Below are 22,348 nucleotides of genomic sequence, written 5' to 3'. Positions count from 1 at the left end.
ATCATCGCTTCACACCTGGCAAGGATGTGGAAAAAGGGAACCCTCGTGGAGGGAATGCAAATTGATGCAAACGCTATGGAGAACAATATGGAGATTCCTCAAAAAATTAAAAATAAAAATATTATATGATTCAGTAATTACACTACTAAGTATTTATCCAAAGAAAACAAAAACACTAATTAGAAAAGATATATGCACCCCTGCATTTACTGCAGCATTTTTTATAATAGCCAAGATATGGAGGCCACTCAAGTCTCTGTCAATAGATGAGTGGATACAGATATGATATATATATATAACACATAATTGAATATTACTCAGTCATAAAAAGGAATGAGGTCTTACCATTTGCAACAACATGGCTAGATCTAAGGGGGGAAATGCTAAGTGAAATAAATCAGAACAAGATAAATACCATATTGTTTCATTTATATGTGGAATCTAAAAAACAAAGAAAGAAATAGGAACAGACTCATAAATACAGAGAACAAACTAGTAGTTATCAGAGGGGAGGGAACTGGGAGGATGGGATAAATAGGTGAAGGATATCAAGAGGTACAAAATTCCAGTTATAAAATAAATAAGTCTTAGAGAGAAAAGTACAATATAGAGAATATAATCAATAATATTATAATAACATTGTTTGGAGACACATGGCAACTATACTCTTCCTGGTGAGCATTGCTTAACATACAGAGTTGTCGAATCACTATTGGTACATCTGAAACTAATATAACATTGTATGTCAACTCTACTTCCATAATTTTAAAAAAATGTTAATATCAAAAAGAGGAATTTAAGTGTCAGAGTGCCTTCAATATGTCGCAAAAAGAAATAAAATCTATGTACATGTCTCTATGTCTCATTTTCCTCACCAGTAAAAGACAATATACATTTTAATTAATCATTGTTAGTACTTTCTATGTTTCTTGGTATTTGATATGCACTACTCCATCTAACTCTCCCAGAAACCAATGAGGGTTCAATAGTGTACTCAGGATTACAAGGTTGTCTCTCCCTGCTGCCTTCTCTGAGATGCCCAACATCCTGTCGGCTTCTGGGTTTGTTCACACAGGTCACCTTATTCACTGCGTTTCTGTCAAAAAGTCCTGTCTGGATCAAGTTTTTCTCACTACTACATCTATGCACTTGGAATCATATACCCCCTGGCCTAAGAAGCTGAGAAGTCATGAGGGTATGTGAGACCCATATGCAAAGAAGGACAATAAAGACATTTAAGAGGACAGTCCTAAAAGCAGCTTTTAATTTATTCGGGGATTTTAATTAATTCGGCAGGAAGAAAGGATTGCAACAGAACACCAGGGGCAAAGAAGTTGGGAGTCCAGTAGAGCTGAATTATTTCAATGGCATAATTGTGAGATTAAAACAGATTAACCCAAAATTATTACAGATAGAATCATGACATACCAACAAACTAGAAGCAAAACAAAAAGGAAAAGAAAAACCAAAGTTAAGTACAAGTCCTTGAGTCTAGGGTCCAGGAAAAGCACTTTTGGAGAGAGAGGACAGTTTGAGATCACCTCTACTATTGGCAGGGGTGTGTAATGTGTGTGTGTGTGTGTGCATGTATATATAAGTATACTTTCTACAAACCACAATACTTGCTTAATGGAAGCATCCCATTCCCCAAACTATACTAAATAGCAAACCAAAACAAAACAACCATGATTCTGTTTTCAGGGGTAAATTCTTCATACTGCCAGTCTTCTGATGAAACATAAACAATGCTTCTAAGATAGAAAAGTATTTTAACTTTGTAAGAATGTAGATATACAATTGAAGGTTTGTGTGAGAGAGCTTAATAAATCTCATAATAGTATTGGTCAGAAGAAATACTTCTATTTTGGGAGAGATTTTCCTTAGAAAAATATGGGTAGTAGGATAAAAAGATTACACCTAATTTTAATGAGTAATCTATATAGGAAAACCTTGCTTGCTTTGTGAAAAGAATAGAAAGTATAATTTAAATAAATTTCCTATTTTCTTCTGGATCCAAAAACAGACAAAAGTTAAATATAAGGATCTCTCTTAATTAAATTGAAAATAAATAAAGGCTTTTGTTTAGCTTACCTTTTGTCAAAACTTTCCAAATATACTGGCATATCATAATGGATTTCTTCTCTCTCCCAGCAAAGCCAAAATGTTATAGACTAATTGAGAAAGACTTCAGCTAAGGTATAAAAGTGATCATTTTTTGAAGGCATTGGTGCTTCTTGATGCTCATTCAATGTTTCAAAAAAATGTATCCCCTTTTTAGGTTCAAAGTGCAAAGATAAAAATTTTAATGAAAATGCATGAAAAGTATAACAGTGATTCAAGCAAGGCCCAAAAATGATGGGCTCGTGTACTGAGAAAAATATATGTATATAAAATCATCTTTCTATTTTACTCTTTTAATCGTGGTGATGCTGATATTTATGAAATATGTCACATGAATTCAATTACAGATGCAAAAGTACTTGTCCCTGTAAAAATGTAAGGAGCAGCTCTGGGTAATGTAGGTTGATTTATCCCATGCTAAATATCCCATGTCAGATAGCAGCTGTTCTCAGCTCAGGAGGCAAATGAACAGCAAAGATTTTCTGAGTCCATCCCCTTCCTCAGAGTCTTTGGCATCCTGCAGTAAGTTGTGACACAGATGCATCAGTAGAGTATTTGCCACAGAAAAGAAGTTTAGAACATCAAATCCATCACTGTAAAAGAATATTTTCTATCTTCTTTCCAACAGGTTGGAGAAATTTATAGAAATCAGTGGGGGGAAAAACCCACATACTTTTAGAGATAAACTTCTCTTGGTTTCCAAAAATGTAGACTGGCACATTAGGCAAATTTCTGGAGATGGTGGTTCATGGAGAGAGAACTGATTGCTAGTTCTCTTCCCTCTTCTGTGGCCTCTCTTGGAGTTAGTGAAGGACAATGTACAGCAGGGATTCTATTTGATTTGAAACTGTAGCTGAAAGGAGAAAAAAAAGATGAATTTAGAAAGAAACAACATTTACACCAAAAATCTAGGCCTGGAAAAAGACAATTAGGGTAGTTGGTCATTGGGGTGTCCAATCAGAATCCCCTTACCTGTAGTCATGTTCAGGTTGCCTGAGCTGCTGTGTCTAAACTGAAACAGGCATTTAGACTCTTTCTAGCATTTTTCTTTTAAGTGTGAATTCCTTTGTGTATGTAAGGATTTTGTACCTTGAAAATGGAAAGGAAGCATTCATGCTTGTTTCTTTACTTAAAGTCAAATTTCTAAAGAGCATCATCTCTTGGGGAGAGAATGATTCTATTTTCTAATTTTGTTTGCTTAAAACATTTGGTTTATTTTCTCTTATTCTTAAGAAACACGTTTCTGTTCACCAGAGATTATGGAGATAGAAGCAGAGAAAAGCAAATCCACTCTTAAATAGTCTCTCCCTGTGCTGTAGCAAATAACCTGAGAGCCGCTTTATAGCTAAGCTAAGAAATGTTCCTAAGCAAGCTGACCTAGGCAGGGAGAGGCTTTCTCCTATAGGAAGTCTCCAGGGACTTCCACAGATTCCTTAATAACCATCCTCCTCCACTACAATCAGTTAACATCTCTGAACTGTGTTTGAACTCTCTTTTAGTTCAATTCAATTCACTTTTATTTAGAAACTACACTAATGAAATCTGTGGTATAGTGATTATGGGTTAAATAATTGCATTGATTTGGCAATAAGTCTATGAAAACACCCTTAAGTCTTTATATTTGTGACTTTCCATTTTTTTTTCCATTTTTATATTTAAGTGTCAGTCTTACAATTTTGCAAATTATGATTGTCCTGATTCAATCCTGGCCACTGTATTGTCTTGTTGCCTTTTAAACTCTGCTCCAAATGAACACCACTCTTCCCTTCATGGGGACATACAAATAATAAACTAATGAGCTACACGGGAGCCCTAATGCTAAGTTATTGGCTCCAAGCTCTAGAGTGGAAGGGAGTCAGCAAAAAGAGAAAATTGACACAGAGTGAAACAGAAGTAGCAACATGTACTATGCTGTTATAAATACAGGGGACTACGTGTTCCAGGCAGGTGGGGGAAGAGGAGGGAATGTCTAATTTTATAATAGAGATTTACACTGAAATTTACATCCATGATTGGGGAAAATAGAAATATTGAGTGTAGACAACACCCTTTCAAGAAGGTTAATGGATTTTTTTTAACTTGGATGTGTAAATGTACTTACAGCCACAGTATAGTGAAAATCTGTGCTTCAACAGAAAATTACACAGTATCTATAGCTCACCCTTTTGTTCTTTATGGCCATGATTCCATGGAAGCTATTTTGCACCTTTGTAAATTATCAGTAACTGATAACAATACAAAATAATTCTTGTCTACAGACATGGAAATTCTCTTCTTTCCAACAGAGCTTCAATGGACTTTCCTAGCTAGTTTTGTCTTTTTTTTTTTTTTAAGATTTTATTTATTTATTCATGAGAGACACAGACAGAGAGAGAGAGGCAGAGACACAGGCAGAGGGAGAAGCAGGCTCCATGCAGGGAACCCGACGTGGGACTCGATCCCAGGTCTCCAGGATCACACCCTGGGCTGAAGTTGGCACTAAACTGCTGAGCCACCTGGGGTTGCCCTAGTTTTGTCTTCATTTACATATTTCCTTCAATATTCCTTTACTCTAAATAATAAAGTTTGCACTTTTTGAACTTTTCTTTGGAACTGGTTATAACACCTTACAGATGTCCTCATTAATGAGTTAAAGGAAATCTTTAACTTGTTTTCATTAATCTGTACAAGATGTGTACAAGAGTCATGATTTTACCCTCTTGAAAATAGCTTTTTAACAGTAGGATGATACTAAACAAATAACACAAAAGTCACAGGAGCTCACTTAGACAAAATTTAGGCAAAACAGTCTCCTTTAAATGTGGATTCCTCCCATGCATACTCTTTTAGCTTTAGAACACTTGGTATACTCTTTGTTCTTTGGGGTTATTTGCATACTCAAGTACTGCCCTCAACCAGGATTGTGTAGTGGACATTTTTTAGTTGCCAGCTTAGCACTGGTATCATTCTTCTCTTCCTCTTTGCCTATGGCACCCAGATTTTCTTTTAAGAGCCTGGCTTCCATTGTGTAAGGGCCATGACATGTGGCTAGAATGATCCCCATTCAGAACTTTAGGTGTGAGCCCTAATTGGTCTAAAACAAGTGGCTTATTCACATCCTCTTTGTCATAAGCAGTTGGTTCATGGATGGGCAAATGAACCAAAATTAGCTTATAAAGGTAAAACTCACTCTTCATTCAATGTCTGGAGAGTTGTTTTGGGAGCAATTGGCAGACCAGCGGCTAGTCCAGGAGGAAAGACGTTTTTACAATGAAGCTGAATTATGAAAGGTGGAGTGGAGAGAAAACAAAAACAAATAAACAAAAACAAATAAAAAAGCTCACAGATTCTTGTTGACTTTGCTCAGCCATTGTATCAAACCACTTTAGTATTTGCTTTTCTTCTTGGCTTTGCAATCATGAATCAATAAATTTCCTTTTTTATCCAGGCAGTTTGAGTTGGTTTCTATTTACTTCTACCTAAACATTTGCTATATTTATCAAATTATGAGGTTTCCAAGACTAGAACCTTTGATTTTCTTGATGCCTCCTAAAGCATGAATTGTCTCACAAGGAAGCATTCAAAATGCTTTCGATTTGTATCATCCTTTTTTTTCAAGTCTTTAAAACACCTCCACTTTTTCCCAATTTTTACACTTTATTCCATTCCAGGTGTCTTTTAATACTTTAAAGCCCATTTATTATTTCTTGCCTGTATCTCATTTCCCATTTATTCTCATACTTGTTCCATTAATTTTGTATGAAGTATCTTTTCATTCCTTTGGCTCTTACTTCAAGCATTGTGGTTTTGACAATTAAGAAAAGTATTTGTGCTGTTTCTGACTTGATTATGAAATCTTGTTGTAACTGCCAGTGCTCTTCTATAGTGCAATACAACCCAGAAGCGATAAATGAAAAACAGCCAAATCAATCTAATCCATTTATCATTTTATTTATGCCTCATGTGATCTCCATAATTTCTTTTTAAATTATAAATTATCTCATCAGATTTAATGTCAGTAGAATATGTCTAATTTGCTCTTTATCAACTGACGTTTTAGGAGAAAAAAAATTCCCGAACATCTATCTGAAATGAAACTTCATAATTGTAATTGTATAATTAGGTAAATTAAAAGGCCAGTTTTTTGAGGAACAGATAAAAATATCTGTTGAAACAAAAAATTAACATATCTGTTGATTGAGATTTTATTTTATCAAATTGAAATACCTGTATTGTTTTTAATAGCAAAACCATTGGGAAGAAAAAAAAAAACACTGAAATTTCCATCAAAAGAATGACGGCTTAATCTATTATCTCAGACACTGAATTTATAAAGGGACAATGGCCAGACCATATATGACAATAGAACTTTGACCCAAGCAGCAACCTCTGTAGCAATCAGTCCAGAAGAGTCAGGACTTAGTGACTGCCAGCTACCTTAGTTTTTGTGCCCATGCTTGCAACTCTAGATCAACCAGAGAAAGACAAATATGATCCCAAACTAATAACATCACCTTCTAGCTAATGTGTCTCCGGCTTCTCCGTGTTTACAACCTCCAATCAGAGTGTACATGAAGTCTTCCCCTTTGTCACTCCAAAACTTTTCCACTCCCCTGTATGCCTTTGAGCCTCTGCCAAATACAGGTGATGGTAGCTAAATCCCTTGCTCTAGAAAGCCCTGAACAGATTGTTTGTTCTCACCTGGCCCTAAATAGAGCCATTTGCCCCCAGGACAGCAAAGCAAAATTTAATTGCAGTTTCAATCTTTCCTCGAAATGTTACCTTTAAACAGTCAATCTGAAATTTCCTGATCATTACTACTGAGGTCATCTGCATAATAGGTTCCCCTTCCACGCAAGAAGATGACCAGATCTGAAAAAAATCTTTCCTTTGCTAACAACCTCCTTGATCAACCCTCCTCACGCCTACAAAAACTTTCACTTGGTAGAGCTCCTCTGAGCATCGTCTATTTACTAGAAGGGATGCAGCCCACCCCCCATTCATGAATCACTGAATAAAGCCAATTAGATCTTCAAATCAGCTAAATTTTTGTTCTTTAACAGACAACAGAAGTAGTTTGTTTTCTAAAACTGAAAAAATCAGGAGACATAAGGAGCAAGTTCTTTAGGATAAGCCTTTCCAAGGCCAGAACTTTCAAATGAAACATTTTTGATACATGTTAAGTAATGTCATTTTTTTAAGATTTTATTTATTTATTCATAAGACACACACACACACACACACAGAGATCGGGAGCAGAGAGACACAGGCAGAGGGAGAAGCAGGCTCCACGCAGGGAACCCAACGCAGGACTCAATCCTGGGTCTCCAGGATCACGCCCTGGGCTGATGGTGGCACTAAACCTCTGAGCCACCAGGGCTGCCCAAGTAATGTCATTTTTTTAAAAAAAAGACTTTATTTATTTATTTGAGAGAGAAAGAGAGAGAGAATAGGAGCAGAGGCAGAGGGAGAAGCAGCCTTCCCACTGAATAGGGAGCCCAACACGGCTGGATCCCAGGACCCTGAGATCATGACCTGAGCCTAAGTGAGGCATTTAAAAAAACTGAGACACCCAAGCACCCCTAGGCAAAGTCATTTTGAATTAAATTGTTACCCTTTGTGCCCCCTTTTCAGTGACAAAAACCCATGAAACAGATTCGCAATGGAAAGTTTCTCTGTGAGAAGCTAAAGAATACTAGGAAGGTCCTTGGGTACTTTCTTCAAACAACATATCCTATGAGCAAAACAAAATGTATTAAGCAACTTCTATAAGAGTTTGTGATTTTATTTGCTCTTCTTAGATATTTACTTATGGATTGTGCCCTTCCTTTTAGGAAATAAAATTCATGTCATTTTTATTTCATAGTGGACAGAGGGTTGGAAAACAGATCATTGATTTGGTGCAATATTTTCTAGCATGTGTTCTACATTTAAACAATAAGGTAGCCTAGGGCAACCCGGGTGGCTCAGTGGTTTAGCACGGGCAGTCGGCCCAAGGCCTGATCCTGGAGACTCGGAATCTAGTCCCACGGCGGGCTCCCTGCATGGAGCCTGCTTCTTCTCTGCCTGTGTCTCTGCCTCTCTCTCTCTCTCTCTGTGTGTCTCATGAATAAATAAATAAAATCTTTAAAAAATAATAATAATAAGGTAGCCTAATTTTGGAAATAGCATATGACCTTTGTGGCTGGGAGTTCAGATGAGGGTGAACGTAGGCAAATCTCTTTCTTGGCTTATAAAAAGGCAATGATTAGCACTGCAGGTAGAATGGAGGATCAGAGTAACTGGGTTGTTTCATTAGCTTTTATTCTCTTATTCTTTTTAAAAGAACAAAAGATCTTCCAAGGTGTCTATCATATCTGGCTTCTCTCAGTCCACAAGGACATATCCAATCACCAGGAAAAGGGATAATAAATTATAACAAGAAATGTCTTAAACGGATACTCAAAGCATTACATAGATATTGATGAAGAATAATCAAGAAACTGGGAAGAACCTAGAAAACTTTACTCTGAAAATCACAGAACCAGAGGCCAGGGCAGTTTCTCTGGGCCTGGAGTCTTACTGAGTTAGAGAGAGAGAAGACTGAGGAGAGAGACAGAAAAGCCTGGAAGCAACAAATTGCAAGCCAAAGTTTTTAAAGCTCAGTTCAAAGTTCTTAAAGCTCAGTTTATGGATCCTAGTGGCAAAAAGTACCCAAGCATTTAACAAAATTCAGTATCAGAAATGGCAAATGTTTTACTCTCTGGATCACTCGATTTTCTGATTTGTATAATTTATATGCAAGCAAAGACAAATCAATAAAATGATTTGTTTTTTTTTCAGACAAGATATGATCTTTAGAAAACTTGCCATATCCAGCCAGATTGTTGGAATTAGTTGCAGATGGAACAGTTTGGTCAGACCCTCAAACACCACACTGACATTTGAGAAGGATGTGTATGTAGCTCTTCTAAGGCAGTAACCTGAATCTCCTCCAATGGTACCAGTCACTGGAGCTTGAGGCAGCAAACCACTGGATGCCTTTCACCTCAACTGAGAAATCTGAAAATTTATCATCTTTACCCATAGGCACTTAATTAGGAAAAAAAATTTTTTTAATTATTTGGAGATTGGTATTATACCAATGAATCCCAAGAAGTTCCAAAGGAATTACAAAGTTTGGTGAAAAATTTCTAGGGCTTGTTGCATAAAAAATGTTGTTGTGGCAAACATATTTAATTAATCATAGCACCCAAGACCTCTGGATATGACTTACCACATGAAGTGCCATAAAACAACTTTGGACAGTTTCAGCACTTCAAAAAAATTGAAAATTGTATTTATTATTTGGGTCTTTATTAAAGAAAATTGAGATATTGTTCCTTTAATATTGTTTATGCTGTAATCTTTAAGTGTGAGAGTTGGAGGGGGGAGATGAGAGAATGAATGAGGGAGAAGGAAGGACACATTTTGGTGAGTAAAATATGTGTTAGTCGGCTGACATTTTCATCTGATGGAAGTCTTCCTTTTTTTCCTCTTCTGACTTTTCTTTCCTTTAGGACATGAAACTTCAAACAAAAACAAAAAACCTTGCTCTCTTTTCTTAACCTACTGAAGATAAAATTTGTTTCTTGTAAAGAGTGTCTCACAAGGAAATATAAGTTAACTTTGCTGTGGTTTGGAACAATTGACTCACTATTTAGAAAAAAATAAATTCTATGCCTGCCTTACAAAAAGAAAAGCCTTTTGATCTGGGGAAAGATCTGTAAAGTCGGTAGGTATCTGCCTAAATACAGTGACAAGTGAGTTCCATCACAGGCAAAACCATGTGTAAGCAGACCATATGCCAGAGGCTCTGCTGACATTATCTTTAAATTCTCTGTCTCCAATACTTTCAACAACCCTAAAAATAGTTAAAATTAACCCCAATCCTAGACAAGGAAAATGAAAAGGAAAGGGATTTGCCCAATGCTGCAAAACCGGTGAACGGAAGAGTTGAGTTTGGAGTCAGATCTCTCTTGACTTCTGCTCCTTCTGTACAGCTGCCAGTCAAGGAAGAGGCAGGATTGGACATGTGATACAGATTTGCAGAGGTTTCACCAAGACACCCTGAAAAAATGGCAACAGGAAATCCAGAGGCCACCAAGCATGGCCATTGGTGGTGCAGGTCAAAACGTATCACAAGTCAGATGCACTAAAACATCCAACAATAGACATACAAAGGAAAATAAAAGTTAATATTAGTTGAACTTTTTACTATGTGCTAGGCTCTATTCCAAATGATTTACCTGTTTTAATTTATTCAATCCTTATAACAAACCTATGTGATAAATGTTATTATTCTCTCAATGTTACAGATAGGACTGGGATGGGACTCAGGCAGCCTAGTTCCAGAAAAGGCATTATTAATCATTATGAAAATTAGGATGCATCATAATGATGATATTACCACAGGATCAGTAAACTTATAAACATGTAGACTCTACCAACAAATGTGTATGGAAAAAATTATATGCCAATTCAAAAACACTGAATAATTAGTTTATTCAGTTGCATGCCACAATAAGTATAAAGCACGCAACATGTATTTTATGCATTATATACAAAGGGTAGTTTTTCACTGGGCTATATGAACTATCTTGCTATGTAACAAATTAACCAAAATTTAGCAGCTTTTACAAACAAACATTTATAATCACATAGTTTCTGTGGATCCAGAATCTTGACATGACTCACCTGGGTTCTCTGGCTCGTCGTTTCTCATAGGGGGCAGCCCAGATGTTGGCCAGGATTTCAGTCACCTCTAGGCTCAACTCAGGGAGGATCTGCTTCAAGCTCACTCATGTGTCTGTTGAGTGAGCTCAGGTCCTCAGGTCCTCTGACTGTTAGTCAGAGACATCAGTTCCTTGATGTCTAGGCCTCTCCACAGAAGTGCTCACAACATGTCTGCTTTCTCCCCAGAGAGAGAGAAAGAGAACATAGTCCTTCTGTGACTTTATCTCAGAAGTGACATATATATGACTTTTGCTATATTCTATTTAATAGAAGCGAGTCACTAAGTCCAGCCTACCCTCATAAGGAGGGGATTACATGAGAAGGGCCTAAATACCAGGAAGTGCAGATCACTGTGGGCCATCTTAGACATTGCCTACCATAAGCATAGGTTTGTTTCATTATTTCTAACCCCTTATAAATATCTTTCTTCAAACTTTTTTGGGTCATATTTCCCAAAATAATTTAAGCAAAACCTTTGAAGCTCTTGGAAATCAAAACTAATATACACCAATATATGACTAATAGCACTCTACAGTGGAAACACAGTTCTCATGGAAGAATGTTTTTTACAATTTTTTTCTTTTTATTTAAAATCAGTAAACATATAGTATATTATTAGCTTCAGAGGTAGAGTTTAGTGATTAGTTGCATATAACGCCCAGTGTTCATTACCTCACGTGCCCTCCTTAATGCCCATCACCCAGTGACTCCATCCTCCACCCACCTCCCCTTCAGCAACCTTCACTTTATTTCCTGGAGTTAAGAGTCACTTATGGTTTGTCTCTGATTTCATCTTACTTTATTTTTCCCTTCCTTTCCCTATGTTCATCTGTCTTGTTTCTTAAATTCCACCTATGAGTGAAATCATATGATATTTATCTTTCTCTGACTCACTTTGCTTTGCAAAATACGCTCTAGTTCCACACATGGAAAAATTTTTAAATTTTAAGTCTCAAGCTATTGTTTTTTTTAAATTTCATGATGCCATTCTTGTTACTTATGATGGGAACACATAAAAAGAAGGAAAATGTAAGATTTCACAGGTTGGCCCAGCACTGAACCCAGTGCCTGTTATAATAGGAGAAATAAAGATGAAAGGAGGCTTAAGAAAGTTGGCGGGAAGGAAAGCTAATTTGAGAGAATGGGCATATTTGTGAATTCCAGTCAGCCTTGTGGAGGCATCTCATAGTCTCTTGGAAGTACAGAACTGAAGGGCACATAAGGGGGGGTGGACAGAAGAGCTTTTCTTTACTTTTTATTCCTGATCATTGAAGTAACATGTGCACATTACAAAAATAGGTAACTTTTAAAGCACAAAGAACATAAAAATTTACAGTCACACAGCCTTGAGTTATAAGTTCTTAATATTTTCTAAGTCTCTTCATAGAAATATATATTTGTATATACAAAAATGATATGCCAAAATTGGTTGTAACTCTGTCTTCTAAAGGATGTTGCAGATTCACATTAGTGGGAGCCTGTGGTTAGATCTCTTCAACAGAGAGTTATTTTGAGACTACAGGGACAGGTGAGGGTAGAAGGGGAAAGATGAAAATCACTGCATCTACTCAGTTCTCGGCCACTGAAGGGTGAGGCCTAGAATCAGAGCACATGGTTCTGTGGGGTCTAGTAGAGGGTCTGCATGGGCGGAGGTAGTTCCTGGAGCACAGAAGAGGCCAGGGAGGAAATGGCTTTGTCTCATAAAGGGGGAGGAATTGAGTTTGATCAGGAGCCTAAGAAAGGGGTACTCAAAAATATAGAAGCAAAGAGTTTGAGAGATCAGGAGAAGGTTGAAGGACTTTCAAGAACATATATATACCCAAGATTCATGTATTTCCTTATTTCTCTGATACTCTATTTCCTCACATTATCAGTAGAAAATATAGGTGATTGTATATATGTGATTGAAAGAGGCTGCTTTCCACATTTTGGGTGACACAATACATAAAAAGAATACCATAAAGAACCCAAAGAATAAGGCTTTTCAAATTTAAATAAAATACCCCAACACTATAGGGCTAGTGGTCTGAAGTATAAGGATTTAAAGGCAGGAGATCTCTGTATTAAACCACTCTTTTCAGCAACCATATTGTTTTTCCTTAGTCTATATTACTGCTCCACTGATCAAGATGGGTAAACTGGATAAATTGAAGGCAAAACATTCAGAAGAGGTGAAGCTATTAAGAGAAGATCCCACAATTAGGTGTTTGGAAATATCCACAGTAGACAGATGATGAAAAACTTGGAGAAAAAAATAAGCCAAATAAATAAATAAATAAATAAATAAATAAATAAATAAATAAATAAATGTGAGTTTTATATAAATGGATAAAGAAATTTAGAATTAAGAAAGTCAACAGTATCAAGAGCTGTTAGGGTATTTACACAAAAGAAAAAAACAAATCCCCTGAAACTGGCAAGAAGGAGGGCACAGATGATCTCCAAAAGAATTCAATATGCCAGGAGGGAGGCAAGGTGTCCTGACTAGAACCCAGACACCAAGAAGACAAATAAGAAGTGGAAATAGTAAGTTGGTATTTGATAAGGAAGAGAATATTTACATGGAAGTCTCAAAATAACTCTCCACAATTTAATTAGTAATTATAGAGAGGGGAAAATGGTAACTTTACTGCAGAGAACCCTGGAGAACATCACCAGGTCACCAAAGTTAACCTCACCTAATAGAACGAACCGGTATCATATGCCTTCTGTTGTGATACACAGGGAAACACACACTTTATGATATTCCATCTAAAAATGCATAAGCTGAATCCAACCATGAAGAAATGCCAGGCAAGCTAAATGTGAGAAACCTACCACAAGATTACTTGACACTTAAAACTATCAAGATCAAGAAAGGAAAAGAAAGGCTGAAGAATTATTCCAGATCAAAGGCTCAGGAAAGATTATAACTAAATGTGACTCATGATTGATGCTAGATTGGGAAAAAGCAAATTGGAATAATAAAGCTGATAATTGGATCAATTATCAAAATATGAATTTTACTTGGATTAATAGTACTGTATCAATGTAGATCTCCTTATTTTAATAATTGAACTGTAATTTTGCAAGAGAATATCCTTAGGAAATACAGTGAAAAATTTAGGAGTAAAAAAACACCATGTCAGCAATTTACTTTAAAATGACTCAAAGAAAGAAAACACAAAGGAAAGAGATAATAACAAAAAATTAGGGAAAATGTTAACAATGAGCAAATTTTGGTAAAGCTATAAGCTTTATAAAGCTATAAGCTATAAGTAAAGCTATAAGTTCTTTGCACTATTCTTGCAACTCTTCTATAAATTTAGCATTATATTAAAATATAAATTTCTAAAATAGTATACTGCCCTATTTGCTAAAGGCCTGAAAAAAATCATTTGACAAGTTAAGTAAATATCAAATTTTGGAATATGAGACATAAAATAAAATTAAATATCATAAGCAAAAAAATTAAATAAAAAGATCTGGGTAGTAATAAGTATATACTAAGATGAAAATAAGGGTATCTGTTCTGCTTAGAAGTAACTTTGTCACTTTAAGATAATAAAAATGTACATGCATATTGTGTTCTTAATATAGCATAAGTTCACACGTGAAAGCTTGGGAATCAGATTGTTTCAGTTCGAATTCTGGCCCTCCCACTTTCTATATGGTTGACTATGAGTAAGCTAACCTCTCTCTGGCTTCATTTCCCATCTGTGAAATGGAAATAATAATAACACTTAATAGAGTTATCATGTCATCGTGAGCGGTCACTAATTTAATGTACTTAAATGGCTTACAACAGTGCCTGGCTCATAGTAATTATTCATTCAGTCAAAGCTCTTTTCTGTTATTGGATTTTTGATCCCTATTAGTTTTCATGGTTCCACAGAATTATTGTTTTAGAAAATGTTTCTAATCTAAAAATATGTCACTTACATTAACATATAATGAGATTGGTCTTGCTATTAAACAAAATAATAAATATTTTGAGCTTCTCAGTTCTAATTTCTAATACAATAAATAGTGATAGATATAATCCACTGACAAAAGCTCTTTAAGAGTATAAAGTCATCCTGTAACTAACAAAATATGTTGATTTTATTGGTGTGGTCCTTTGATAGTCTCTGGGTAATTTTTTATCCAAACTAGAATAGTTGGTTCTGAAGCTACACTGTCTTTTTCCATTGACTAACAGTGAATTGACTGCTAACGTTTTTTTTTCTCATGAAGTTTTTTGGTTGATAAGAGGTAAAAATGTCTAATTGCAGTCTGAGTTTAAGTTTGAAAATCTGCAGCTTTTGAAATTCATCACATTTGATTGGAACCTTGTATGCCAACATTAATTAAATTGAAGCACATTTACCATTTTATGTTTTAGATTTCTACAAAAAGAAGCTATTCCATATTAGGTTAAAATGTCACTTCTAAATGTCCAGTCATTAGAAATAGTTATACCATAATTGTCTCAGTGAATTAATTTCTGCAAAGAAGAACTGGTAGTTAATAAGCAATAGCATAACTAAATGGTGGCAAGACTTTTGTTCTCTAGAAAAAAAAAAAAACTATCCAAACATAGTTATAAAGTTTACAGGTACAAATTTCAGAGTGCTGCTCACCAGTGCAGCAAAATTTGGGTGAGTATTCATCATTGTAAAGTAAGAAAAAAAATTTAAAACCTTCACTACAGGCTAGAGAGAATGAAGATTAGAGTCCCTATGCAATACAAAATAAATCAATCAAAGGCTCCTTATTTTTCTTATCATGAAATTCTATAAGAATTAGAAGTGTAAAAGACATTATTTAGTCAAATAAGAAAAATTGATCTTTTATTTAAGAAATGAAGAGAAATTTAACACCTCTGAAAATCTTACCGTCAAATACACTGAATGTTTGGTAATGAGGCTGAGAGGACATTGTCAGAGGTCACCTGAATGTGTCTGACAACAAACATTTCTTTTTCTCTCATAGTATAGTACCTAGGGGAGTGTTTCTTGATGATGGACCACCACCATCCAGGGCAGTCTTTTAAGGACCCAAATCCTTTTCACTCTGTTATTATTTGGTGCACAAAGCTTTCTCATGTTAGCTGAATAACAAATAGCTCATCGGACAGCCTCAGGGCTTTTTATTCCAATATAATTGACATAAGGATTCAGTCTGCCTAGGAGAATCTACTGACACTGTTCAGTGTCACTCTGTCCATTCTTCTATAAATGGCTTCTTCGTCCAAATCCTAAATTATTCTTTCCTTATATTTTCTCTATCCTCCTGAAATTATTCAAACTCCTATAGAATTTTCTCTTTCATATGTTCTATCAAGTAGTTAAAAGGTATAAATCTATTTTATACATGAAAATCGTCTGATTTTGTTGGATTTCAGTTTCCAAGATCATCCCAGTCAACTTGGTAAAAGAATTTTAGGACCTGTTCTTTTCTGAAAATAGGTGAAACAGCAGATTGAAGAGCAATTGGCCTTTAAAAAAAACAAAACACTTAAACATTTAAAATGACATCCTCCTACACATTTATTTTCTTCCTCTGCTTTTCCAGTGTCTCCTATACCTGCCTCCAACATCACTGGCCCAGCGCTCTATTACATAGTTTCCACAAGTCCTTTAGCCAAAGTTCACAGCACCCTTTGTGTTACAAAGTTAGGATATAAGCAATAGCAAGAGTAGCATCCCACTGGCATTTAAAGGTCAATGTAAAAAAGAAAAAAGAGACAAGAAGAGACAACTGGTGATCTCGGATTGTAAAATTGATTGAGAAGTAGAGAGACTAAATCAAGATGGGAGACAGAGCAGAATGGTACAAGCTGGCCAGCAGGCATCCCAGAAAGTGGTAGAGACCTTAGCATTCACCATACCCACGCCTTCTCTTCCTGGGCACACAGCTGGACCCATGCTCCTCAAAGTGCAGTGCTTGGACAGGCACTGCTCTATAAACTCTATAATTCATGTTGCTAAAGCCAGACTATGAGTCAACCATATCACTAAGCACACAGTTAAGTTCAGCTAACACTTTTTTCCCTAGAAAAACTTTCTTAATGAAGGAAGTAATGTGTTGATTTATTATATTCTCATTTAAGTCCCAAGGATTTAGTAGAATAGTTACTTTGAGCAGCACTGTAGTAGACGGTACTCCCCCAACCTCCTCAGATCTTGCTGGGAACATGTGACTAGTTCTCACTACCACAATGTGAGCAGAAGCAGTACAAGTCAGCTCCCAGCCAGGATATTTGTAGTGGACCCTGGGTTGGGCCACCAGATCTCCCTCTTCTGGATTGACGCCCTCACTCCTCTACCTGCTGTCTGTGTTGATCGCTCAATGCTCACAGCTAAATAGTCCCTCCCAGTGACTTCTCTTGACTGAAGAGAGCTGCATTCCCCACAAGGGCTATATTTACTTCCTGAGGACAACCATATTAGTGACATCACTGCGTGGGTATCAAGTCCTGGCTTCTTACCCTAAATTCTGGACTGCTCTGGTGGGTCAGGAGACACCTCTGTTTTCACTGCATTACAGCTCAAGTCTTCTTTCTGCCCAATTATGCTTCCTTCATTCTTTCCCAGGTTTTGATTCTAAGAGCACTCCCCTGGAACCTTCTTAAACACAGACTTTCATCTCAGAGGGTTCTTCCTAAGGAACCCACCCAATGGAAATCAGATTTGATTTCCTCTCTTTCTCTTCTCTGGACTGACAGTCTTATTTGCTGGAGACTTTAGAAGGTGGAGGAGTCACGTAATGAACCTTTGATCCCTAAGAGATTCCCTGGAACCTGAGGCTACCATTAACTAATCAACTAATACTGGACCAGGATACAACAAGATTTGCCCTGTTTGTTTGTTAAGCAACTGAGATTTATGATTATGTATTGAAATAGTTAATAAAGACTAATATAGAACATAGATTATGGATTATTAGCAGCTAAATATTGAGGAGATATTTCTCCCCCATGTCAAACTATTCTTTTTGCCAGCCAGTTGTAGCTACTGGCAAGAGGACTCTTTGCTTTTCAAGTGATCTTGCCTTTCCATCTTTACTTTTAGCTTTTTGGTTGCATAACAGTAATTCTTGAAGATATTATCTCGATCTATTTAAAGAAATATAGGAAGCAAAAAGACAAGTCTTTCCTTTGGAAATTTTGAAGTGATTAGATGAATTCCTAATGGAACAGCTAGCTGTTATACAAATCATACACAAAAATGGTACACAGAGACTTAATCTTAAATTTAAAAGTAACTATAGGGATGCCTGGGTGGCTCAGTGGTTGAGCATCAGCCCTCGGCTCAGGTGGTGATTGTGAAGTTCTGGGATCGAGTCCTGCATCAAGCTACTCGCAGGGAGCCTGCTATGCCTCCCCTGCCTATGTCTCTGCCTCTCTCTCTGTGTCTCTCATGAATAAATAAATAAAATATTTTTTAAAAAAGTAACTATAAACCTATTTCAGTCTAGGTGGGTAAGACAAATTGAAATACAACTAAATTGTGTTAATATCCCAAACTGTTAATTTTTCTGATAAAATAGTGACTTGGATAAATGATTCTCTACCACTGAAAAGGAACCAAACATATGATTCATTGCACATCAGACAAGACAAGTAAGAGAGTAAGAGTAGACTAAGATTTAAAAAAAAGAAAGGAAAAGAAAAAGGAAGCTCTACGCTTTAGCCAAAGAGTACAGAGCTATATACTATAAGTGTTTTTTGTTAACTCATTAAATGATGGTGCTAAGATACACCCTAAGAAGTAATTAAACCTTATCAAGAGCTGTGAATAATTGTACAATTTTAAATCTTTTTTTAAAGATATTTATTTATTTATTTATTTATTTATTTATTTATTTATTTATTCATGAGAGACACACAGAGAGAGAGAGAGAGGCAGAGACATAAGCAGAGGAAGAAGCAGGCTCCACTCAGGGAGCTCAATACAGGACTCGATCCTGGGTCTCTAGGATTAGGCCCTGGGCTGAAGGTATCACTAAACCGCTGAGCCACCGGGCTTCCCTAATTATACAATTTTAAATGTAGATGTACAATTTTATGGACATTAATAGAAGACACAAGGCTCCTGGGTTAGAGACAAAAAAGAGTTTATTACTCACAGCAATAATGGAAGTCAACTTATCAGCATTTTGTTGCAGTAATTCCTTGAGCCTAATTCCCACATAGCAAAATGTAGATAGTATCTACATACATGATAGATTATTTGCAGGAAAGGAACCCAGAGCTTAGGGAACTCAAAATGAGTAGTAAGCTATCTCTAATATCCAAGAAACTATCTATATCATCCAAGGCTGTGGACTATATGAACATCCTTGAAAAATAATCAAGAGCAAAGGGCAGTCAGGTGCAACTGCTCAGAAACTATACAGAAACCTGGGAGACCCGCAAACAATTGTTTTCTAAAAATCCCATTAAAAAGCCTTTTCTATGTTTGTTCATTACACAACAACCTAAAAACATAAAACTAATGCTTTATAATCAGTGTTTTTACATGCTTATGTAAAAAAAACAGAAAAGTGTAAAGAATAAAATATCAGTGTTTGATTTTTCATATTGTATTTAACATCAGCTAGAACTATCCTTTGATTTTTAAATATCTTGAGCCTTTTTAGAGAATAGAATATATTCCTAGAGAGCTATGAAGATTTGCAAAGTTTTTCAATTTTTCCTTTAATTTCTTTCATGCCAATTGAGCCTCTTTTGTGCCGAGCCTATCTATATGTAAAACATTTACCCTTTTGTTTTCTCTCCCTGTCACTGATTGATCCAACCACATTTTTGTGTTTTGTGCCTGGAGGAGGTTTTCAACTGTCATAATGAATATCTAATTAGGCAATTTTATTGTCTTCCTGCTATTACTTTTCCCCCTGATGCACCCTTGAGGTCACAGTAATTGTTTAATGGACCAGAAAACATCTGATTATAACACAGGACCTGTGGACTCCTGGATTCCTGTGAATGTTTCTGAAGGTTCTTTCATTTGGTGGAAATGCCTGTGGAACTGCCACTCTGTGAGATTAATAGGCTGACCTAATTGAGGCCACTAATGAGCTATTCTTTTCTCTTGAAAGAACATTTTATCCAATTCTTACACATACATAGTACAGAATCAGGGAGGTTCATTTTTCTAGCTCCTTTGCTTTATGATAGCTTTGACTATCCTGGGAATTATTAAAAGCTTCATCATAATATACAGATATGTCATCTGCTTGGCCTCTGTAGGTATCTGAATTTGAGACTCACTATTTAAAAGATAGTAATGAGAAAGAAAAGGAAAATTGCTAACCTATAGGCTTTGAGCTACGGCTTATAGTAGATATGAAACCAAATCCTAAAATTCTAACCAAATTTTTGGTAATTCTTCTCTTAGAGTTGAGGAAGAAGTGATTGATTTAATGGATGCAAAGATTATAGGGCATGGGAACCTTGATACATTTTATTTGATAAATAAAGATAAGTGCCTGGTACCCATTCTATTAAGTACTAGGAGATATACAATGTAGGATACAATGTAGGATGAGTTATGATTCTTTCACTTTAATATTGTGTAACTTACAAGGAGAAAAAAAAAGGTATACATGTGCTGCATAATATGCAGCAAATAAGACAAAATAGAATAGATGATAATGAAAGAAAACATATGCCATAAGAAATAGCAGAAAGTGGTCAGTTATCAACTGGAAAGGATCTAAAAGAGCTTCAGGGTTCCGACGAGAGAAAGGGCTTCAGGCTGGGGTGATCAAAGAAAGCCCTTATCTCAGTTATACATGGCATGACAACTGGTTGTCAATGTTGAGAAAGCATATATCCCAAGTGAGAAGACACTGAAAGGGAGGAAAACTCCAATCATTGTCTTCATTTAGCCTTTTTCCTGGATATCTGGAATTTAAACAGGAACCTGAGTACATTTGGGAGTTATGGCCAATTTTAGCCAGAAAGAGAAAAAGTAATTATATGAAAGCTAGTTATTATTCAAATAGTCCAGGAAATATTAGAGTGCAGAGCAAACCACATAAATTGCAAACTGCATTCATACATTAAAAAAACAATTTTAGGGATCCCTGGGTGGCGCAGCGGTTTGGCGCCTGCCTTTGGCCCAGGGCGGGATCTTGGAGACCCGGGATCGAATCCCACGTCGGGCTCCCGGTGCATGGAGCCTGCTTCTCTCTCTGCCTGTGTCTCTGCCTCTCTCTCTCTCTGTGACTATCACAAACAAATAAAAATAAAAAAAAAAGAATTAAAAAAAAAAACAATTTTAGAAATCGAATATTTAATGCTGAAGTTAATATATGAAATATTAGGCATGGCATTGGAGAAATGGGAGATAGAGATGATTAATAGTAATAATGTCAGAGTTGAAGCATGTGAAATTTAGAATACTTTTGTTGCAAGAGGTGTGTTATGAGGACCATTTAGTGAGACTCCATTAACAGTGGTTAACATTTTTGCCAAAAATGTCTTTGATATTCTAAAGAAAGCTCTATTTCCTCTCTTTCAATATCTTCAACTTGATGCAAACAACATTTTTATTCAACTTGAGGCATCCATTTGTCCCCTAAAATTCATACGTGTACTCAGGATTAAAGAAGAGTGCTTGGGCAGCCCCAGTGGCCCAGCGGTTTACCACCTGCCTTTGGCTCAAGGTGTGATCCTGGAGACCAGGGATCAAGTCCCATGTCCGGCTCCCAGTATGGAGCCTGCTTCTCCCCCTGCCTGTCTCTGCCTCTCTCTTTCTCTGTGTGTGTGTCTCTCATGAATAAATAAATAAAATCTTAAAAAAAAAAAAAAAGAATAATGCTCATCAAGAGCACCATCTGTTAAGCCACCATCTGTCACCACAGAGATATATATTGACAATTACTTGTCAGGAGTCCTGAGTCCTGCTTCACAAAGTGAAAGGGGGCTGGGACAGGTCCTGGACACCTTGGTCAGATTCTTATTTATAAAAGGCTTTATTGTCAAGCTATTTATAGATTTAGCCTATCTTTTAAAAAGAGAAGAGAAATGTTTGCCAAGCAACACCATTAAAAATGCTCAGCTCTGCCACCCTTAAGTTAGGCTTTCATTTCTTTTACCCAAATTCGCTCATTGTAGTTTGTACTCATTTCTGTTATTATTTATATCTTTAGCAGCCATCAAAGATTATACCTTGAGCTGTGCCATATTTGACCTTTATATTTTTACTATTAATGTACAATGCTTATATTAAGATATTCTGTTTGAATAATCTTGATTTTAGTGCTGTTCAAACCCAAGTTGAGTCTTTAAATTGTTAATAACAACTCTACTTGGCATGCATCTGGAATGATTAGGGTCTCTGCATCCTATTTATCTTTCACTTTGAACTTTTTTCTAGGTTATGGTCCCTTGATTTTCAGACCGCAACAACACGAAAATCTCAATGTACTCACCTATGGAAAATCTTGGCTTATCTTTCTATGATTGACTGATTAAACTTTGTCTTCAGTGTAGGAAATTTGTGTGGTTTTTTTCTTAATATAG

Source organism: Canis lupus, chromosome 37 (assembly GCF_003254725.2).
Source record: "Canis lupus dingo isolate Sandy chromosome 37, ASM325472v2, whole genome shotgun sequence".
In the NCBI taxonomy this organism is placed as follows: domain Eukaryota; kingdom Metazoa; phylum Chordata; class Mammalia; order Carnivora; family Canidae; genus Canis; species Canis lupus.
The sequence above is the reverse complement of the archived record's forward strand: the minus strand, read 5'-3'. Positions refer to the sequence as shown.